This window comes from Pongo pygmaeus, chromosome 22 (assembly GCF_028885625.2).
Source record: "Pongo pygmaeus isolate AG05252 chromosome 22, NHGRI_mPonPyg2-v2.0_pri, whole genome shotgun sequence".
Taxonomy (NCBI): domain Eukaryota; kingdom Metazoa; phylum Chordata; class Mammalia; order Primates; family Hominidae; genus Pongo; species Pongo pygmaeus.
The window spans coordinates 36,893,514-36,915,021 of record NC_072395.2 but is presented as its reverse complement, the minus strand read 5'-3'; the positions used below and the strand labels follow the sequence as shown (position 1 = coordinate 36,915,021).

The 21,508-nt window shown below is 35.0% G+C and overlaps 1 long non-coding RNA gene across 1 annotated transcript; it reads left to right on the top strand.

Annotated features, from left to right (window-relative positions):
• Positions 1–108: 108 nt before the first annotated feature.
• Positions 109–16,888, top strand: LOC129022532 (uncharacterized). The gene is made up of 4 exons (XR_008496457.2): positions 109–234; positions 13,107–13,224; positions 13,681–13,820; positions 15,268–16,888. It is a non-coding gene; the product is annotated as an uncharacterized LOC129022532 (long non-coding RNA).
• Positions 16,889–21,508: the final 4,620 nt, after the last annotated feature.

Here is a 21,508-nt window from a genome sequence, read left to right as displayed (position 1 = left end):
AAGATTTAAGTGTTCACATGAGGTAATCAGAGGAAGACTTACTCTAAACTCAACATGCCAAATACATTACAAGTTAGAGCATAGAAACAATTAACTCAGGACTTTTGAGGCCATTTCTCAAGGAAAACTAGGAAAAGAGAATGAAACATTAATTTTCGTGTTGAGTTATTACAGATATCAACAATATGGACCAAGCACCCATGAGACAGAGTCCTGAACTGGGCACCAAGAGAGGTGGGAAATGTATTAATACCTACAACTCCCTGATCTCTGGAAACTCCTATCAAATTTTTAGAAATAGGTACATAATGTATCATGAAAACAACTGCAAAACAGTACAGAAAGAAACCCCAAAGAGTTGGGAAGTTTAGAAGTAGGTTTTAGAAACAGATAAATCTTTTAAAAAGAGTACAGTATATATTTTTCCTGAGAAACATTTGTGTGGTATGATTCTTCTCCACAGACAACAACAGGAAAATAGATTTTATATTTGAATTTTGAACAAATTAAGTATCAAGTTGCTTTCTGGTAATACCTTCCAATAATGTATATTTTCTAGTCATATGCTATCTAATTAAACAATATATCCCATTGCAATGTCTTTTAATTACATGTCTCTGTACCACAGATGATAAGAGTAAAAAATGTTTTGTTAATCTCTTACATCTTACTCAGGTTGTCATAAAAACATACCATAGAAAGGGTGACTTAAACAATAGAAATGTGTTTTCTCACAGTTCTGCAGGCTGGAAGTTCGAGGTCAGGATGCCAGTATAGTTGAGTTCTGGCAAGAACTCCCCTTCTGCCTTGCAAATGGCTACCTTCCTGGTGCATGATCATGGAGAGAGAAAGATAACTCTCTTTCTTCCTCCTTTTATAAGGCTACTACTCCTGTTAGATTAGGGGAGCACCTTTATGACATCATAAAAGCCTTATCTCCAAATTGTTGGGGGCTAAAATTTCAAAATAGGAATTTCAGGACATGTAATTCAGTCTAGAGCATCTTAACAATAGAAAAAAATATTCTGCAAAAACATAGACATTATAATTTTATTTATCTATTTATTCAGTTTTATTTACACGTTATTTAGAACAAAAAAAAATTAAAATAGAGACTTAAAAAGTTCTCCTTGAAAATCTACTCTACAACTGTCTGAGAAAGAAAATAGCATTAAGCATATTGAGTGCAATACATCAAATACTTGTGTTTCTTTTATCTAACCTACTGAAATCACAAAGAAAATAAGAATGATACTCTAGTAGGAAAGTTTGACTCAAGCGGTGTTTTTTTGTTGCTATTGCTCTTGTTTTCTGCTTTTTTTTAAATTTGAAAATATGAGGAGTAAACATGTAATAAACATCATGATTTCTGAGTTTTTCTGTGAATTGAATTAAAAAACAGAGAAAAAACATTTTCAAAATAACAGAATAAATATAGAATTATTGAAACAACTACCCTAACAGATCGTATCAACGAGGTCACTAGATTAAAGGAAGACAAGAATAAATGCTGTGTTCCAAAATCATTTGAGTACTCCCAGAGAGATCAGACCTCACTATCTCAGTCAACATCAGTTGTTCCAATGAAAATAATATCATATGCAATCAAGCACAATTAATCTCTGGAATGAGGATCAACAGAAGTTCAACGATGCTTGCTGCCAATGACCTTTTAGCAATAATTACCTATGCAGAGTCCTGGCATCATTAGCATTTTGTTGTGTACAATAAAATAACTGAACTCCTGGTTGTTCTTGTCTAATCCTGCCCAGGCGCTTTACTGGCAAACAAAAATGTACAAACCAAAAACAGCACATGGAGTCCAGGGATATATCAAAAAAGACTACCTTTCATATGTGGATGATTTTGCTGCTTAATTCACCCACAGTGTGTTGCTTTTAGTTTTGAACGTATTCTTATTCTCTTTACTATTTTACATACAGTTATTTTAAAAATAATTTGAATTGAGCAATAATTAAAATGAATGAGCAAAATCTCTACTAAGAGAAAATGATAGATATTTTAATTTTAATTTTTACTTCGTCTTTTTCTTAGTACATTTCTACTTTTAGCTAAGGTTAAATTTTATGTAGACACTTGAATACTAAGATTTTATGTTACATTTCAGTATTACTTTCAATGTTATTTAAATGTTCATCTATCTGGGGCATTATTAGTACTCCTTTACTAATGAATAATTCATTAGTTAAACCTCAATCAGTTTTGCCAGAGGAATCTTTGCATCACATATCTTAGTTCAGGCTGCTATAACAGAATAGCATAGACTGGTGGCTTATAAACAACAGAGATTTATTATTCATAGTTCTGGAGGCTGGAAGACCAAGATCAAGGTGTCAGAGTGGTCACGTTTTGGTGAGGCTTCTCTTCTGGGTTGCAATCTGCCGATTTACCCTCACGTGGCAGCAAAAGCAAGACCGCATTTTGGGGGTTCCTTTTATGAGTATTAATCTTATTCATGAGGGTTCCACCCTCTTGACCTAATTATCTCCCAAAGGACCCATCTTCTAATGCCAACACACTGGAGCATTAGAATTCATCATATGAATTTTGGGTGAACACAAGACAGGTATTCAGTCTATAACAACCACTTAATTTCGTAAGGATTTTTACATATACTAACATGAGATGATTTACTTTATTATTACTTTTTTAAAATTTCTGGAATATTTGTCAAGATTAAAAATCTAATACAAGCCTTCTAAATGAATCTGATGGCTATCCAACTATTTAAAAATTATTTTAAAATTATATATCAATGGATCCATCTGCTTTTCAAAAAAGCTATTCCACTAAATGGTTTTTAAGTTAACTTAGGTCATATCCCATAATGTTTGTTGTTTTTCTTAACTATATAATTTGCACATGCTTTAAAATATTATATTGTTTTTATCAATACTCCCTAATTACAAACTTTCCTGATTTACTTATTTTGATGCTACGTATATTTGTGCTTATAAATAAATGTTTCTCATTTAAATAGTCCCTCTAACTTGCAGATAAAGCAGATTACCCCTTTTGCTTCAGTTCATGTTTTTATTACTAATAAATTATATCCTTTTTTTCTCATTTTGATAAACATTTGTTTCACTTTTAAGTGACATATATTTGGTCATTCTTTGTTTCCAGCAGTTTGTTTATATTAGGTTACTTAAATATTGTATAAGAAATAAATATTTATACCTTTTTTAACACAATGTAAATGCTCTTGCCTTTAAAATATGAAGTTTAGACTCGTTGAATCTATTAACATCTCTGCACCATTTAATGTCTTTTATCATTTTACTTTCCTCTGCTAGCCATATAGATAATATATTATTTTGCTTGATATTTTCTTATTCTGTGATATGGAAGATAGATGTTCTTTTTCTATTCTTATCATGTGTTAAGGTGTTTCCCACAAAGAAATGAACAAAAAATTTAAAAATTAATAAATAAACTATATTTTCCTCTGTTTTGTATTCTCTGACTGAATTAAGCAGGGCTATAATTCTTAGAATTTTACATTCAAAACACTTCTGTAGCATTTTCCAAATAAAAATGTAGTCATTTAAATACATATTTAATTCAAATGTTATATTTATATCTATATATTTATCCATTTTAATGCTGTAGACAATTATACTGTAAAATTTTCTGCTCAGAGGCGCTAATTTTTATTGCATTTTCCTTTACTATAAGATTATCAGAAGGTGCTATATTTTTACAAAATTTATATATTTATTTGCTCTATTTCTCAGCTCTGCTCTGTATGTAAATATTATAATTTGCTTTTACACAGTAAGGAAAATATGTCATTGTTTCCTAATCCTTATTAAGTGAAGGTGAGGTAGGAGGCAGGACTTGACTCTGGACCAGACTGAAGACCGGCTGAAATAGGGAAGAGGCACAGAAATTACCTCTTCCTAAAATATGCCCACCGTCATTCTGACAGTTTACTATTGCCATAAAAACACCCAGAAGTTACTGCCCATTTCCATGGCAACAATCCAGCAGTTACCACCCCTTTTCTATAATTTTTGAATAACTCATCTCTTAATTTGCATGTAATTAAAGGTAGATAGAGTTTGACTGCAGCACTGAGCTTGAGCTGCTGCAGTCCACACACCACCTATGGGGCAGCCTGCTCCGCAGGAGCAGTCACTGTGCTGTAATGCTGCTGCCCCAGTGAAGCTGTTTTCTTACACCACCTGCTCACTCTTGAAAGCTTTCCTGGGCAAAACCAAGAACTTTCCCTGGCTAAGCCACGATTCTGTGGCTTCCCTGCCCTGTATCACAGGGAGATTTTAGATCAACCTGATATCTCTCCCTTGTTGTTATTTGAGAGAAGGGGCTAGATAATTTTAAGAGTTTCTTTTGATTTATAAAGTTTGAATATATGAAAGGATTTGACAATGACGCTTTTTTCCCTTTAATGTACCCTCTCACTTTCCTTACTTTAAAAATGGAGAGTTTTTATTATAAAAATATATCTGGTGTATTCTCATTAGGATGAAAATTCTTCCTGTGTTCAGGTTTCTAGGTTTTATCCATGTCTTTCTTAGTTTGTCATCGTTTTAAAACTCTTCTTCCTTTTTTCTCCTATGCTGTAAGGTTTAATCTCAACAGGCTTCTACAATAATTCTCATTCATGTGTTGCTCAAGTCCCTGTAGGTGCACATAGCATGAAATATACTGAAATTCTATTAATAATGCTACTACTAATCATCTTGCTTTGTAACCATGTGCCTGTCCATGGAGATCTGGATGCACATTGTACCAGCATGTCAGCACTGGTTATTAATAGCAGTGAGACTAGTGATTAGACCTCTCAAACACAAGGCAATATCTCCACATAAAAGCCACAAAAACACCTCATATTTTCCAGCTTGGGAAGTCCATTCATTTATATTTTCTGCATTCCACATCCTGATGATTATTTACTAGACTATAACATTAGGACATTATTACTTGTTACTCAACAGTCATTAGCTTGGTGTCAGGGGCATAGTATGATGGTAGCTTCTCTATGATTCTGATTAAATCTCAGTCTTAAGCAAGCACTGCTTCCCTGAGTCATGGGTGTACAGCCTTCTCGGGGATCCTGTCTGGCACTCAGCTGCAGGTCAGGGCCCAGGACTTATTCCTGCCACTCCCATGAAGTCAGAGAGGTTTGTTTGTTTGTTTTCTCTTGGTCACTTTCTCCACTTGGAATAGGTTTTCACCAGTGCCCCACAGGTGACAAGGTAGTTGTCTTTCACCTAGTGATTTAAGATTTTCCAGGCAGAATAGATTGAACCCAGAAGGTGGAGGTTGCAGTGAGCTGAGATTGCGCCATTGCACTCCAGCCTGGACAACCGGAGCAAAACTCCATCTCAAAAAAAAAATTTTTGTCCCATAGGAGAGGAGGGGGAAAGGATCTTGGGTTGGCTTTCTGCCCTCCTTGAAGCAGCCTCTCATTTAAGCCAGTATCATCACGCCCCTAATCTTTTTTTAGAGTTCTAGAAACGTCAATAGAAAAGAATATGTGAATAAATGCAAATTGCCCTTGTGTCCTCTGGCCTCAGAGGTTCATATTTTCTTGCTACTCCACATGTAGCTTGGATTTTATTAAAAATCCAGCTAACTTCTTTTCACCATTGCTCAAATGGCATCTGCTACAAGTAAGCTAAGTTTTCTCTCATCTCATTTTGGAGTCACGTGTCTTATACTTAGGGTTAATTGTCCCCAGCAACTTCAGCTTTATGTGAATTGAACAAAAATTATGAATAAGAAGAATTTCCTTGCCTTGTTGCTGCTTTGTAAAGAGGGAAATATATACTTCCCAGGTCTCCACATTCTGAAAGTCTGGCTCACCTGTTCTTTTCTTTTTCTTTTCTTTTCTTTTTTTTTTTTGTCTTTAATGGGTAGCCTTTATTTTTAGAACAGTTTTATATTTACAGAAAGCATAATAGAAAAGTTCAGAGAATATTCCTCATTTCCACCCATTGCACAGTTTTCCCTACTAACATCTTGTTTTAGTTTAGTACATTGGTTAAAATTGTTGAATCACATCGATAAATTATTATTAATAAAGTCCACGTCTTTCATAGTACAACAGTTCATTTTTTTTTTTTTTTTTTGAGACAGAGTCTCCCTCTGTAGCCCAGGCTGGAGTGCAGTGGTGTGATCTCAGCTCACTGCAAGCTCTGCCTCCTGGGTTCATGCCATTATCCTGCCTTAGCCTCCCGAGTAGCTGGGACTACAGGCGCCCACCACCACACTTGGTTAACTTTTTGTATTTTTTTAGTAGAGACGGGGTTTCACCATGTTAGCCAGGATGGTCTCGATCTCCTGACCTCGTGATCTGCCCGCCATGGCCTCCCAAAGTGCTGGGATTATAGGCATAAGCCACCGTACTGGGCCAACAGCTCATTTCTTGGTGCCAAATAATATTTCATTTTATGGGTATACCACAGTTTCCTTATCCATTGACTTATTGAAGGACATCATGGTTGTTTCCAAGTTTTGCCAATTATAAATACAAGCAGTATGAACATTTGTATGCAGGTTTTTGTGTTGACATGTTTTCAACTCCTTTTGGTAGGTACCAGAAGTGTGCTTGCTGTATCATACAGTAAGCAAATGTTATTTTTGGAAGAAACTGCCAAACTGTCTTCCAATATGTCTGCATTATTTTGCATTCCCACAATCAATTAATAGGAGTTCCCTTTGCTCTTCATCCTCACAAGCATTTGGTGTTGTCAGTGTTTTCATTTTATTCATTCTAACAGGTGTGTGGTTGTATCTCACTTAGTTTTTTAATTGGCAACTCCCTGATGACAGATGACATCAAGTATCTCTTTATATTTTTATTTGGCATTGTATACCTCCTTTGGTGAGGCTGTCCATCCAGATCTTTTACCATTTTTTAAAATTCGGATTGTTTGTTTTCTTATTGTTGAGTTTTAACAGTTCTTTGTATATTTGTATGTCAGTCATGGATCTAGTATATATTTTGCAAATATTTTATTCCAGTCTGCTGCTGGTCATTTCATTCTCTTGAGAGTGTCTTTGGAAAAACTTTTTTTTTTTAATTTTAAGGAATTCTTGTTTTTGTTTTTTTTTAATGGATTTTGCTTTTGGAGTTGTAATCTAACAATCCACCAAACCCACAGTCACCTTTATTTTTTCATTATGTTACCTTTTAGGAGTTTTATAGTTTTGCATTTTACCTTAGGACTATGAACCATTTTGGACTAGCTTTTGTGACAACTGTAACATTTGTGTCTAGATTTATTTATTTATTTATTTATTTATTTATTGCATGTGGAAGTCAGGCTGTCCAGCACTATTTATTTGGAAGACAATCCTTTCTCTATAGAATTATCTGTGCATTTTTGCCAAAGATTAGTTGACTATATTTATGTGAGCCTATTTCTGGGATCTCTACTGTGTTCCATTGAACATTTGTTCAATTTTTTTTAATATCACACTTATTCTGTTTCTCTATTCTTTCACTAATACCACTGTCTTGATACTGTAGCTTTATATTAAGTCTGGAGATCAAGTTGTCTTAGTTAGTTCTCCAACTTTGTTATTCTTCAATATTGAACTGGCTACTTTGGGTCTTTTACCTCTCTATAAAAAGTTTAGAACCATTTGTTGACATCCACAAAATAATTTTCTGAGATTTTGATTCGAATTGCCTTGAATATACAGATAAATTTGGAAAAGCTGAACATATCTGATAGTTAGTCTTTCTACCCATGAACCTGGAATATCTCTCCACTTATTTAGGTCTGCTTTGATTTCTTTCATCAGTATTTTGTAGTTTTTCTCATATAGATTTTATAGATACTTATTTTCAGATAGATACCTTAAGTATTTTATTTTATTGATGCTAATGTAAGTGATTTTTTTTATTTCAAATTTCCGTATTTTCATCTTCAGTATATAAGACAGCAATTGACCTGTAAATATTAATCTTGTATCCTACACCATTGCCATAATTACTTACTAGTTCCAGCAGTATTTTGTTGATTCTTTGCCATTTTCTATATAAACCACCATGTCATCTATAAACAAAGACAATTTTATTTTACTCTTTCTAGTATTTAACTTTTTACTTCCTTTTCTTCACCTATTCTTAAGTCTTTATGACATCTCTTCTCTCTCAGGTACTTTTTCGTTCCATTCTTTTTTCTTCGCCAAGTAACCTCTGTGATATTTCTAGTCCATGTGATGTTGCAGTAATCTGTGTATTTCCTTCTCTTTCTTTATACATAGCTTTATGTTTTCCTCTTATGAACTCAGTCCCCAATTATACTAATGTTCTCAAATTCTGGAATTGTGTCTTACTTTATATGTCTATCTCTGCTACCTAAGACAAGTAGCTAGACACAATGCAGACACAGCGTTTGTTAGGTGAACAAAATTCCAAGGGAAGAAATGACATTTAGTATTCTGAATAAACTAATTGGTAAGGCACAGGTGAGTAGAAAATATTATTTTAAAATAATAGAAGCAATTCAAGTCTCTAATAGCATTCACTAAATTTCTTTAACCTCAATTTTCTTCTCAGGCATATTAAGAAAAATTGAAAGAGGATATACAACTAGATGGGTAAAATATTGAAAGTCATCATTTTCAATTTAATATACATAAGATTTTAAAACTAAATTGGATATTTAAACAAATCTCACCAAAGGTTCGCAAACTTTGGGTCACATATGTATTTCTTTCATGTTTAGGATAATCTGACATGGCAGACAGTTAATTTGAAACATATAGCATAGAGTTAGCCAGTTAGGATAGCATATTCCCTACCAAGCTTATATTTTGATTAATGTGAGAAATTTCCACACTAAATTAGTCAAGCACAGGACTTGACTTTTTTAGTTAATAAAGCAATTTGTTTACACATGTTTACCAGAGAGGCGTTTGGATTTAAGTCCTGGTAAATATCTACAAGTCGAATCAGTTGTAAGCTTTTTATAATTCTGTTCAACAGAGTAGCAACAAATTAAAATATATCAATGATTATGACTACCAGCAAGGAATATTTACATAGACATTGCACTCTGAAAGACATATCCAGTTTGCACCAATAAAATACTTAAAAAAAATACTTATTTTGAGATTTTTCTTTCTTTTGTTTTGGAGATAGGGTCTCGTTCCATCGCTCAGCCTACAGTGTAGTGGCATGATACAGCTCACTGCAGCCTCGACTTCCTGGACTTTGGACTCAAGCCATCCTCCCACCTTAGCCTCTGGAATAGCTTGGACTATAGGTGCAGATTACCACGCCCAGGTAATTTTTAAATTTTTTGTAGTGATATGATCTTGCTATTTTGCCTAGCCTGGTCTGGAATTCCTGAGCTCAAGAGATTCTCCTTCCTTGGCTTCCCAAAGTGCTAGGATTACAAGCATGAGCCATCATGCCCAGCTATTTCACGATTTTCGATGTTACATGTTTTGGTTGCTAGAATTAATAAACTTGAACTACTATCAGTGTAAAAACAGAAATAGTTTCACGCTGTGGTTGAGATAGAGCAGGTCCTTTACAGATCATCTAAACACATATGGAGACATTACAGTTTCTGGCAGCGTATTGCCACTTACATATAATAATGTAATCGTAGGGTTTAATGTTGGCTAGTGTTGGGATGCTGGTATTATAATAAGGTTCATGCGAATTCCATGTGTAGAAACCTTTTTGGGCAGGTCAAAGACATCTCATGCACAGGGAATCTAACTGTTGTTTGAGTTATAGTGCTTTTCTATTATAGTTAGACTAATTTGTGAGTCTCCCAGTCATAAAAATTGATATTAATTTCTTACATTAAGTGTAATTAAACTATTCTGTAGAGTTTACCTTTGTTTTGGTCAAGAGAAACAAGTATAATAAGTGAATTAAGAAGTAAATATAGTGTTACTACCATATTTAGTTATATCTAAATTGTAAATCTATGAGGTTGAATTGCCTTTTATTATCACACACTCATTGACGTAAATAATCTCATGTGTCTCTTAGCAGATTTTACCCATCAAGTTCCTGGCAGCCAAGCTGACATCATTATTGTATCCATTGCTTCTTAAGCTCTTCCATTTATTTCAGTATACATATAAAAGGTCTCCATCATAATAAGAGATCAATAATACAATTATAAACAAAATAAAATGAGATCATTTGTTTTTTCTTCTATAATATCAAAAATGTTCCATATAACATTATGAAATTAGAAAATAAGGATGAGTTACATAGAAGAAAATAAGCTCATTAAAAATAGTTTTCCTTTTTATACCATCACATTTTTCTTTGCCTTTAACTTCTCCTGTGAATGTTTAAATCCCCGTTAAGTTCAGATGGAACAAGAACAATTATGCCAGGAGGTATACAGTGCTCTCATCAGGCTTACGAGAAAGAAGTAAGACATCCACACTGCATGACAGTTATCACTGGATTTACTGCCAGCAGATGCTCACTGAAATGAAAATGTTCCCTGAATTGAGCTCATGCTTCATCTTTACTCCCCAGTTCCTTTCCTGGGGGAATTACAGGGATAAGTATCTCTGCTTTTTATAATGAACACTTTAAAGCTCACAGAGAAGCATGTCTTTTGCCTCCTCCCTACAGAGTCATCTATCTCCTCTGCAGCACATTTTCACTGTTTTGTTTTAAAGAGCAAGGTTTGGGTGCACTTAGTCAATTAGCAGGGTCAGATGCAATTGTTTCTGTATCCTGGAGTCTGTGCCTTCCCTACGTGATGAGTGGCTTATAAATTCCACATTCTTGTTTTATGCCTTTGCTAACTATCTCCTTAGAGGAAACATTATTTGTTCAAAAGCACACTACAGGCATTGTAAAAATATGGTGAAAATTATTTTTATTGGCAATACTTGAACCATGTGAACTGAAAAGATGAGAAATTGGGTGAACCATGCACTTATTAAAACTTTACTGCTGCCTGTAATCCCAGCACTTCGGGAGGCCGAGGCAGGCAGATCACGAGGTCAGGAGTACGAGACCATCCTGGCTAACATGGTGAAACCCCGTCTCTACTAAAAATACAAAAAAAAAAAAAAAATTAGCCGGGCATGGTGGCGGGCGCCTGTAGTCCCAGATACTCGGGAGGCTGAGGCAGGAGAATGGCGTGAACCCGGGAGGTGGAGCTTGCAGTGAGGCAAGATCGCACCATTGCACTCTAGCCTGGACAACAGAGCAAGACTCCGGGTCAAAAAAAAAAAGAAAGAAAAGCAGCAACAACAACAACAACTTTACTGCTATAGTTTACTTTGTTTGACCTCTCCATACCTTATGTTGAAATCTGATCCTCAATGTTGAAGGTGGAGCCTAATGGGAGGTGTTTGGTTCATCAGGGTGGACCTCCCATGAATGGTTTTGGCACCATCCTCAGTAATGAGTAAGTTCTTGTTCTCTTAGCTCTGTGAGAGCGGTTGTTAAAAAGAGCTTGGCACCTCCCCCATTGCTCTCTTGCTGCCTGTCTATCCATGTGATTCTGCACATGCTGGTTCCCTTCACCTTCTGCTGTGAGTAAAGGCAGCCTGAGGCCCTCACTAGAAACAGATACTGGTGCCATGCCTCTTGTATGGCCTGAATAACGGTGAGGAAAAACAAACCTCTCTTCTTTATAAATTACCCAGCCTCAGATAGCCCTTTGTAGCAACATTAAAAGCACTAAGACAGAAAATTGGTACTAAAGAGTGGGATGTTGCTATAAAAACACCAGAAACTGTGGAAGTGGTTTTGGAACTGGGGAAAGGATAGAAGGATTTGGAGGTCTGAAAAAGGACAAGAAGATTAGAGTAAGTTTGGAACTTCTTAGAGATTGGTCAAGTGATGGTGACCAAAATGCTGGTAGAAATACAGATCGTAAAGACCAAGCTGACAGGATCTCACATGGAACTGACTGGAAACTAGAGCAAAGGTTACCCTTGTTAACCATAGAAAAGAACTTGGTTGCATTGTTTTCATGCTCTAGGTCTTCATGGAAGGCCAAGCTTAAAAGTCATGACCTAAAGTATCTAGCGGAAGAAATTTCTAAGCAGAAAATCCTTCAAAGAGTGTCAGATATAGGAACAAAGGAATGGCCTAAAGTTGTAATTTATAATTAAAAATAAAGCAAAGCCTAAACATTTGGAAAATATGCATCCTGGGCGTGTGATAGAGAAGGAAAGAGCATTTTTAAGGGAGGAATCCAATGGTGCTGCAGAGCAACCACTTGTTAAAAGGATTAGCATGACTAAATGGGAGTCAGGTGCTAAAAGCCAAGATAATGGGGAAAAGGCCCCAAAGGCATTGCAGAAATTTTCAAAGCTGCTCCTCCCATCACAGGCCCAGATACCTGGGGAGGACAAAATTCTTTCAAGGTCTGGGACTGGAGCATCACTGCCCTGTACCACCTTGGGATGCTGCTCCCTGCATCCTGGCTGCTCTACCTCCAACCACTGCTCAATGGCCGCAGGTACTGCTTGGCCCTCAGCTCTAAAGTATAAACTGAAAGCCTTGGCAGTGTCCATATGGTGTTAAGTCTGCAATCACTCAGAATGCAAGAGTGGAGGAGGCTTGGCCACTTCCACTTCGATTTCAGAGGATATATCCCAAAGCCTGGGTAACCATGCACAATTCTGCTGCAGGGGCTGAGTGCTTGCAGAGAGAATCTACTAAGTTCATACTGAGTAGAAGTGTGCAGCTAGAGCACCCTCAGAGAGTCCGCACTGGGGCACTGCTTAGTGGAACTGTGAGAGCAGGGCTCTGTAGACCAACCAGCAGCATGCACCATCAGCCTGGAAAAGCAGCAGGCATTCAATTCAAACCCAAGACAGCACCCATGTGGGCTGTGCCCAACAAAGCCATGGGGACAGAACCGCCTGAGGCCTTTTGAGTTGACCCCTCACACCATGTACCCAGGATGTGGGATATGGAATCAAAGGAGATTATTTTGGAGTTTTAAGATTTAATGTCTGCTTTGCTGGGTTTCAGACTTGTATGGAGCCTGTTACTCCTTTATTTTGGCCTATTTCTCCCTTTTGGGATAGAAATGTTTATTTAATGCTTACACAACCATTGTATCTTGTAAGTAAAAACATTGTTATTGATTTTACAGGGTCACAGCTGTAAGGAATTTGCCTTGAGTCTCAGACGAAACTTTGAATATTGGACATTTGAGTTGATGCTGGAACAAGTTAAGAGTTTTGAAGACTATGGGATAGAACAACTATATTGTATGTATAAGAAGGGTATAAAATTTAGAGGGCCAGGGGTAGAATTGCTATAGTTTGGATTACTTGACTCCTCCAGACCTTATGTTGAAATTTGATCCTCAGTGTTTTAGGTGGGGCCTAAAGGGAAGTGTTTGGATCATGGAGGCAGATCCTTCATGAATAGCTTGTTGCTATCCCCACAGTAATGAGCCCTCTTGCTCTATTAATTCCTGTAAGAGCTGGTTGTTATAAACAGCTTGGTACCCACTCTCACCGCCTTGCTCTCTTGCCTTCTCTCTCACTGCGTGCTCTGTGCACATGCCTGCTCCTCTTTGCCTTCTGTCATGAGTGAGGACAGCCTGCAGCCTTCTCCAGAAGCAGACGCTGGTGCCATACCTCTTGTACAGCCTGCCTAACTGTGAGCCAAATAGATCTCTTTTCTTTAGCATTTACTCAGACTCCAGTTTTCCTTGACAGCAATATGAAAGGACTAAGACAATGGCTCTTCCAGAGGAAGAAAGATTATCCTGTCCTGGCTATCCTGGCTATCACCAACATTCCAGGATGAAGACATACGGTGATAAACTCAGGCCACTGGAATGGCCTCCAGTACAGCAGTGAGTCTTAGAATCTAGCCATCCTCATACCTGCAAAGCTGCTACCTTGATTAAAAAAAAAAAAAGAAAAACTTTCCATAGACATGCTGAGCTATTACAGGAAAATGCTCAGGATCTCATTCCTGTTCTTTTTACACAATTTGCTTACTGAGATTTATCTATTTTCATCTATACTTACGTGCTCATTCATTTTTTCTGTTTCTCTCTTTCTCTCTCTGTCTCTCACCCCTCCATCCACATCTTACTCTCTCTCTCTCTCCTGCCTCTCCATCTCTCGCTATTATTCATTTTCCCTAGTTTCATTCTGGATCCTCTACTGAACACTATCCTTGAGATCATTTTATTCCAAAGACTCTCTGATCTCAAAAATTTTTATTATATATCTGCTATCTATAAGTTCTTACAGTAATAATTAAAATAAAGAAACAGATAAGTATTGAGCTATCAGACACCATGTCATTTTAAGCCTCTACACAGTAATTTTTTTTTCTTTGGTAACATACTTAGGAATTTTTGCTTAGTTACTTTGATTGATAAAATTAACTTTTTAAGACAATTCTATCAAGCTCTGCAATTTGCTCAACAATAGTCACTGAATTTATCAACTCACCATCATATTTTCTTCAGCTTTGAGAAATTAAATGTGACCATGTCCCTGGATGGTGGTACAGTCCAGTGTGGAACCAACTTATCAGTTGCCTGAAAAGGAAGGCAAAATTTGACTGAAGATAATTAAGTCACAGAAATGTGTGTGCTTAATTTCTAAATATGTAACATCTGATGTAGTGGGCTGGCTTTGCCTTTTTACAGGACTTACATTTTTCATTATGGATTAACCACAGATATGAGTGTACTTCCTATTCTATACTAAACAACTACATTGGTGAGAAACTGATGCAAAGTGGCCCACAGTGCTTACTGTCTTTGTATTTGTGGGATATGCCAAGGCTATTTTTCTCTAACAGTAGAGACACATGCCCTCACGCATACCATCACCTCAGTCCTCAGCTATAAAGCAAGCTTGTCTTCATACCATTTGCTTTTTTTTCACGGTATCAAGTCAAAACAAACAAACGAAAAATCATTTGGATGACTGACTTCTTCTCCTTCAATTGGGGCTGCTCTGTGATTTTCAAAATATTAATAAGGAAGTCCTTTAAAATCTCTTCTGTGTGCTGATAAGAACATGGCACTCCACTTTCAGAGAGTCATTTGTTAGCTCCTGATATCTTCTATGAGCTTGTTCCAGATTTAATTATACACATAGATACTTCATAATCTGTAGGATATCAGAAAGTCCTTTTCCAGTTTTAGTCTGGATAAAATTTTCATCTCTTTGTTCAGCAATTTTATTAATTTAAGTACATTAAAAGAGAAGAGATTTGGACATGTGATCTAACTCTCCGTCTTCCCAGGTAATACTCAGTGAATTTCATATTTATTACAGGTGAATACTAGTGGAATGCAACTTCTTTTGCTTTAGAAGACAAGATCTTAGCAATGTCAAGTTTCCAGGTACAACCGAGAGATATTTAACATATTATTTCCACTAAGATGGGAAACATTTCCTAGAGGTTATTTCTCTTTGACAGCAGAGAAGTATCCAAGTTATTCTAAATAAAGCAAAGTTTTCCTCAAGTCCTGTATTATATGAGACTGGTGTTTCTGAAAATTATGGTCCCACAGCAACCTACAAAGTTTAGAGATCAATATTTGATTTTTCTATCTTGCTAAATATTCTCCAAATCAAGTATTAGTTGTCCCTGTCACTCAGAATAAAGAAAAACTGTGTTAAAGAGGACCTGGAGAAGTAAACTGACTACTGACTTACCAGACTCCAGAACTATAACAAGTAAATTTCTGTTGTTTATAAGCTACCCAGATTATGGGGTTTTGTTTTAGCAGCCCAGGTGGACTAAAGCAAGGGTTCTTTTAGCTTTTTCCATATATTTGTGTTTGTGTATATGTATATGTGAGATAGAAAAAAAGAATTTGTTATGATTCATCATAGAGTTAAAATATTTTAAGAATATAAACTTTTCTACAGAAATGTAATTCAAGTTTTAGTGAGAAAGTTATGTAAAATGAATGTATATAAAACAACTCTTCCTAGAGGACACCTGTTCTGGCAGGTGAGAAACTGATAGCGATGTGCTGCACTGAGAAGATAAACGTAACCAGCCTACTCAATAGCATCTTCATATACTTCTTTTGGAGGAAGCTCATCAAACTAAGGTATGGCCTCCCCACTCAGGCCTTTGCTGGCGATCCAGCCTCACTATTCTTCTTTCTTTGTGTTGTTACTCTTCCAGGTAACCCTCTGCTTTTGATTACTAGGTTTTTCTTTTCCATCTCTGTATTTCCTTGGTAGAAGGGGCAGTATGAACAAAGCTGGAATTCAATCTGTTCACACTTTTGTACTGAAAATATGTAAGTGTCCTCCAATACTATGTGTTATATAAAAAATTACTAACCATAAAATAATTGTCAGGAAAACCCAACCTTCCTATTAAGTGATAGTTTTACCAAAGCATCAAAAATAAATTTATTTCCAATAAAATGCTTGATCCTTATGCATGCATGCAGGGCAACTAATGAATCTCCAATCAGTGACCATGAATGATACTTTTGTTTTTTGGCCTTGAACCTATTGCATATGTTCTAGCCACTGCCTCTTCCCGTGGAAACATTGATTTTCTTATGAAAAACTAACAGCTCTCCAATCAGGAAATGGTATGTGCCTTATTAAGAAATACTTTGGTCTGAATGTTTGTGACCCCTCTAAACTTATGGGTTGGAATCCTAACCCCCAAGGTGATGTATTAGGAGATGGAGATTTGGGGGAGATGATTTCGTAATGAGGATGGAACTCTCATGAATAGAATTAGTATCCTTACAAATGAGGAACCAGAGAACTACCTTGTCCCTTTCACTATACGAGGACACAGCTAGATGACACCTTCTATGAATCCGGAAATGGATCCTCAACAGACACTTCATTGGCAGATGCCTTATCTTGGACTTCTCAGCCTCCAGAATTATAACAAATAAATGTCTGCTGTTTATAAGCTACCCAGATTATGGGGTTTTGTTACAGTAGCAAAGATGGACTAAGGCAAGGGTACTTTTAGCTTTTTCCATATCTTTGTGTTTGTGTATGTGTGTATGGGAGACAGAAAAAAAATGAATTTGTTATTATTCATCATAAAGTTAAAATATTTTAAGAATTTAAACTTTTCTACAAAAATGTAATTCAAGTTTGTGTAGGAAGAGTTGGGGTATTGAAGAAAATATAAAGAAAAAATCATTAAAAGTATATTATTTATTATTTATGCATTGTCTCTCTTAGGGTCTCCCTTCTCCTGCTCATTACATATATAGTAAATACATAATAAAAATCCTGAGTATCAGTTATTCTTCTCAAGCTTGATTTAATGATTGAATATTCTGTATTAAAATAACCAAAATATTAATTTTCAAATGTTTTTTGTTTTAGATATTTGAACCTTAAAAAATTGTGAATGTAAAATAGGTGTGAGTAGATAAATTAGCAGCTACTCTAGGTATGAACATAATCATTTTATGTTTGCATAAACGCAATATATAGAAATCCAACTCCTCTCTGAGCCAGAATGTTAACCAAAACAAGTTTAATTAAGTATTCATATGTAACTTGATTAAATATATCTGATTAAATAGGTAAATTTAAATAAGTGAATGCCAGTGTTAAATCTTATGCTAATATTCTTTAGACTGAAAGAGTATTATGTTTTGAAAACTGAAGTGCCCCAAGATGGAATTTTTGCAACACTGTATCAAAAATATTTAATTTGAGAGTAATTTGCTTTATAAGGAAAGCTAAAGTAATCTACTGCAAATCTTGCATTTCAATCAATTCTCGGGTATCCTGATTTAGAGAGATGAATGCAAATTTGGTATTCTGGCAGAAATAATTTTTAATTTCAGCACTACGCTTTCCAATAGATGATTTGATCAAACTTCTTCTAAGAATCAGTTTCTTCATCTGGATTGTCTAATTGAATTTTTTCCATGAGAAAACAACAACAACAAAACCCTAAATACTTAAAAGAGGAATTCTTCATTGATTATATATTTAGTTTATTCACTCAAAAAATATTATAACTTACAGAAAAATGATGCTACTGTAACTTCTGTTTTATTTAGTCATTGATATTTCAAATAAAATAACTATTTTGGACTAAATTATGCAGATCAATCTTGTAAGGTTTCCATTTGGTTTTATGTGTATATACATGGCCTCTATAGCTCTCTACCTTTAAAAACATTTTACCGTATTTGTTGATTCAAGAGCTAATTGGTGTCATGAATAATGTACACACTTGCCATATTTTCCACTTGGATAAGTACCTTTGTTTTTCATCTGGCTTCAGATGGTGTTCTGCTTGTATGCCCCTGGGGAAACAATACTGCCAGCTGCTTATGTCTAGAAAAGGACATGACTTTGATAAATGAAAAGAAACTTCATGGTAAGTAGTTTTCATGTACCATATTTTAGAAAGTGATTTCTTTTGGTGTTTTTAGACATGATATCAGCAAGAGTTGATATACTTTGAAATGTAATGCTGAATACAATGTTCTCAAAACAATTAGTAGTTTTTCTAATAGTAACTATTGTTAGCTTGAGAGTGCAGGGATTTTCTTACTTAAAAAGACATAAAAGTGATCATCATTTCTAACAATATTCTGAAATTGATCTTACTCATCAGTGTGCTGCTACTCACTGTTATGCTATAAATGGAATACAAGTCTACAAAATATACACACACTGAGGTTTTTGGCCAGCTAAGTAAGTCCCAAGATCCCACTGCATTTGCTTTGTTTTTTGCATATATACATACAAATATATTCAAAAGGATATATATACACACACACACACACACACACAGACACACACATACATGGGAGGAGAGAGAGAGAGAGGAGAGAGAGAAAGAGAGAGAGAGGAGAGACAGAAAGAGAGAGAGAGAGAGAGTCTATTCTCATTATTTGTGGTATTTACATTCTTTGAAGTTGCCATGAACATTGGATTAGCAAACATTGAGCCACTTCTCTTAGGAGAAATACAGAGTTAGATTTCTGTGAGCCTCTAATCACAAAGTTTTCATCAACTGTTTAATACATAACTTATGTATGTTTCTCTTTCAAGACACCTTATCTAATACATATTGTTGAGTTATTAACATTAAACTCATGACCAACAACTTATCATGCCTGAATCAAGCTTATGTAACATATTTTCTCCATAAGGCACACACAGCTTTCTTGTCTTTGGGAACACTAGACAGACTTCTTATTTATGTTTGGGTCATGTTAAACAGAGAAATAAGCAACAAAAGGCATAAAACTGTAAAAATATTGCGACTAACTAGAACATGAACAAAACACTTTTTTACAATATGAGTTGGAGGCAGGCAGACAGTCACGTAGTTCAAACTCTGATGGGAATGTACAAATTGAACATCTCAAATTTTTCACTGACCTGAAAATGTCTGCAAATGACAATGAAGAAACATTTAATTTTAGGGTTACAAATAAGTTTTAATGAGTGAATTCACAATACTGAAGCCACAAGTTATGAAAATTGACTATATTTATAATATGTACAAACATGGTCATATAAACATAGTAATTTTATATATTTGTAATTATACATTTAAATTAAGATTATATGTATCAAAGAAAATAAAAGAAAATAAAATTTCAAGCTATATCAGGAAGAAGATAGTTGCATCAAATATGACCAAAAGATAATTGACATTGAGAATAAAATAAAATATCCTACAAATAAAAAAAGACTACCGACATTTTTAAAAAGTATAAATAGTATGAATAGGCACTTTTACATCTGATATAATCAAATAAATATAAGCTCAACTTAAATCAACAATAGAGAAATTCAAGTAAAGTCAGTGAAATTCCATGACATAATCTACAAAAGTGAAAAAAATTACAGGTCTAACGCTACCACATGATAGTGAGGTAATGCAGTAACAGACACTCTCGATCACTTTGTACAATACAAAGAGAAAACCTTGGAAACCAAAATGTTATTAATGGAAAACATGCCATTATCCTACATTCAGAAATGTTTCTCCTTAGCATATTCATTCAAGAACTCTAAGCACTATGAACTAATGTATTATGTTTATTCATAGCAGAATGACTGGATCTGTTATGTTGGAATGGAATACTATATAGTTCAGAAAATGAAAGTACAATTGAACATGGATTTTTCTCTGTAGATAATACTGAAAAAACATATCAAGTCAAAAAAATAAATACTGTATGTTTCCATTTATATAAAGTCCTAAAACAAACATATATAATATATATTTTAACAACACAAACATTCATGTTTAAAATGTAAGAAAGAGAAGAATATGCTTAACATATAATTCAGGACAATGTTAACCTTTGTGTGACTGGAATGGGAATATAGAAAGAAAGGGTTTCCGGTGTTGAATTGTTTCTAAACAGTAATTAAAATATTCATTTTTTTGAGGTAGTTAGTAATAATTATGCTGGATTATTATATCCCAAATATTATATGTCATAATAAAAATGTACAGGTAATATTTCTCATATAGGAAAATTTTCCACGGGGTAATATTACTTTCTTTCCCTGCCACCCCAGCCATCAACTTGGCTGAAAGCTCAGGTATGCCTAAGTACACTCTAATATTTGTGCCACAATATGATGGGAGAAAGCTTAGTGAAACTAGCTCTCTTTTTCTCTAAAATTAAATCCCAAAGAATCACACAATATGGACTGGTTGCTATCCTGCCCAGGTGGGTAGACTCATCCAACTGGAAGTGTAACTAGCCTATAATTTCCCTTTTTTAAGCTCTTCAACAGAAGAAAGAACAATAGGAAATCTTATTTCATAGTATTTACTCTTTGTAGATGCTTACCCTTAGCTTATCACTGGTGAAAACAGCATGAATTGTAACCTGTGATCTATATTCACAGGCCCACAGATTTACTCTACCATGCTTTACATTCTAACACTGAAACATATTCATGTAAAAAGTCTAAATGCCACTTGTATTATGTTGGACAATTTTACCTATTACCATTATAAAAATGCAATGGAAATGTTCACTTTAATATTGTAAACCTATTTTATTCAACTTCTGTAGTTTCAATCTTCATTAATAGGTGAAAACACATTTCTTTATATACAGTCTATTAAGAGACATTACTAATTACCTGGATTATCTAAATAGTTCCATTGTCCCCATTTTTATAAAAATAGCCCAATATAAGATACGGTAATACAGTAGATAATGTTGTTGTGGAAATCCTATTGATCAAATTAGTTTGACAATCAGCTACTATAATGGAATTCTTTCCACGTATCATGTATAAAGGTGATATTTCAAAATAACAACCTGGGCCCATTATGGTCGCTCATGCCTATAATCCTTAGAAGGGTGCTAAACTGAGTGTTTATGACTACTGATTGAATGATGGCATAGCTACACAAACTCTACTTTATTTGGTATTATTTATGCCCCAAAGTTATATAAGTTGTTCATTTTTTTCAAATGTACAAATATTCAGTGATTACTTCCTTTCCAAAAATGCCAGATCTAAAAGACAAGAATTATTTTTATTATTTTATTTTATATCATTACCTTACACT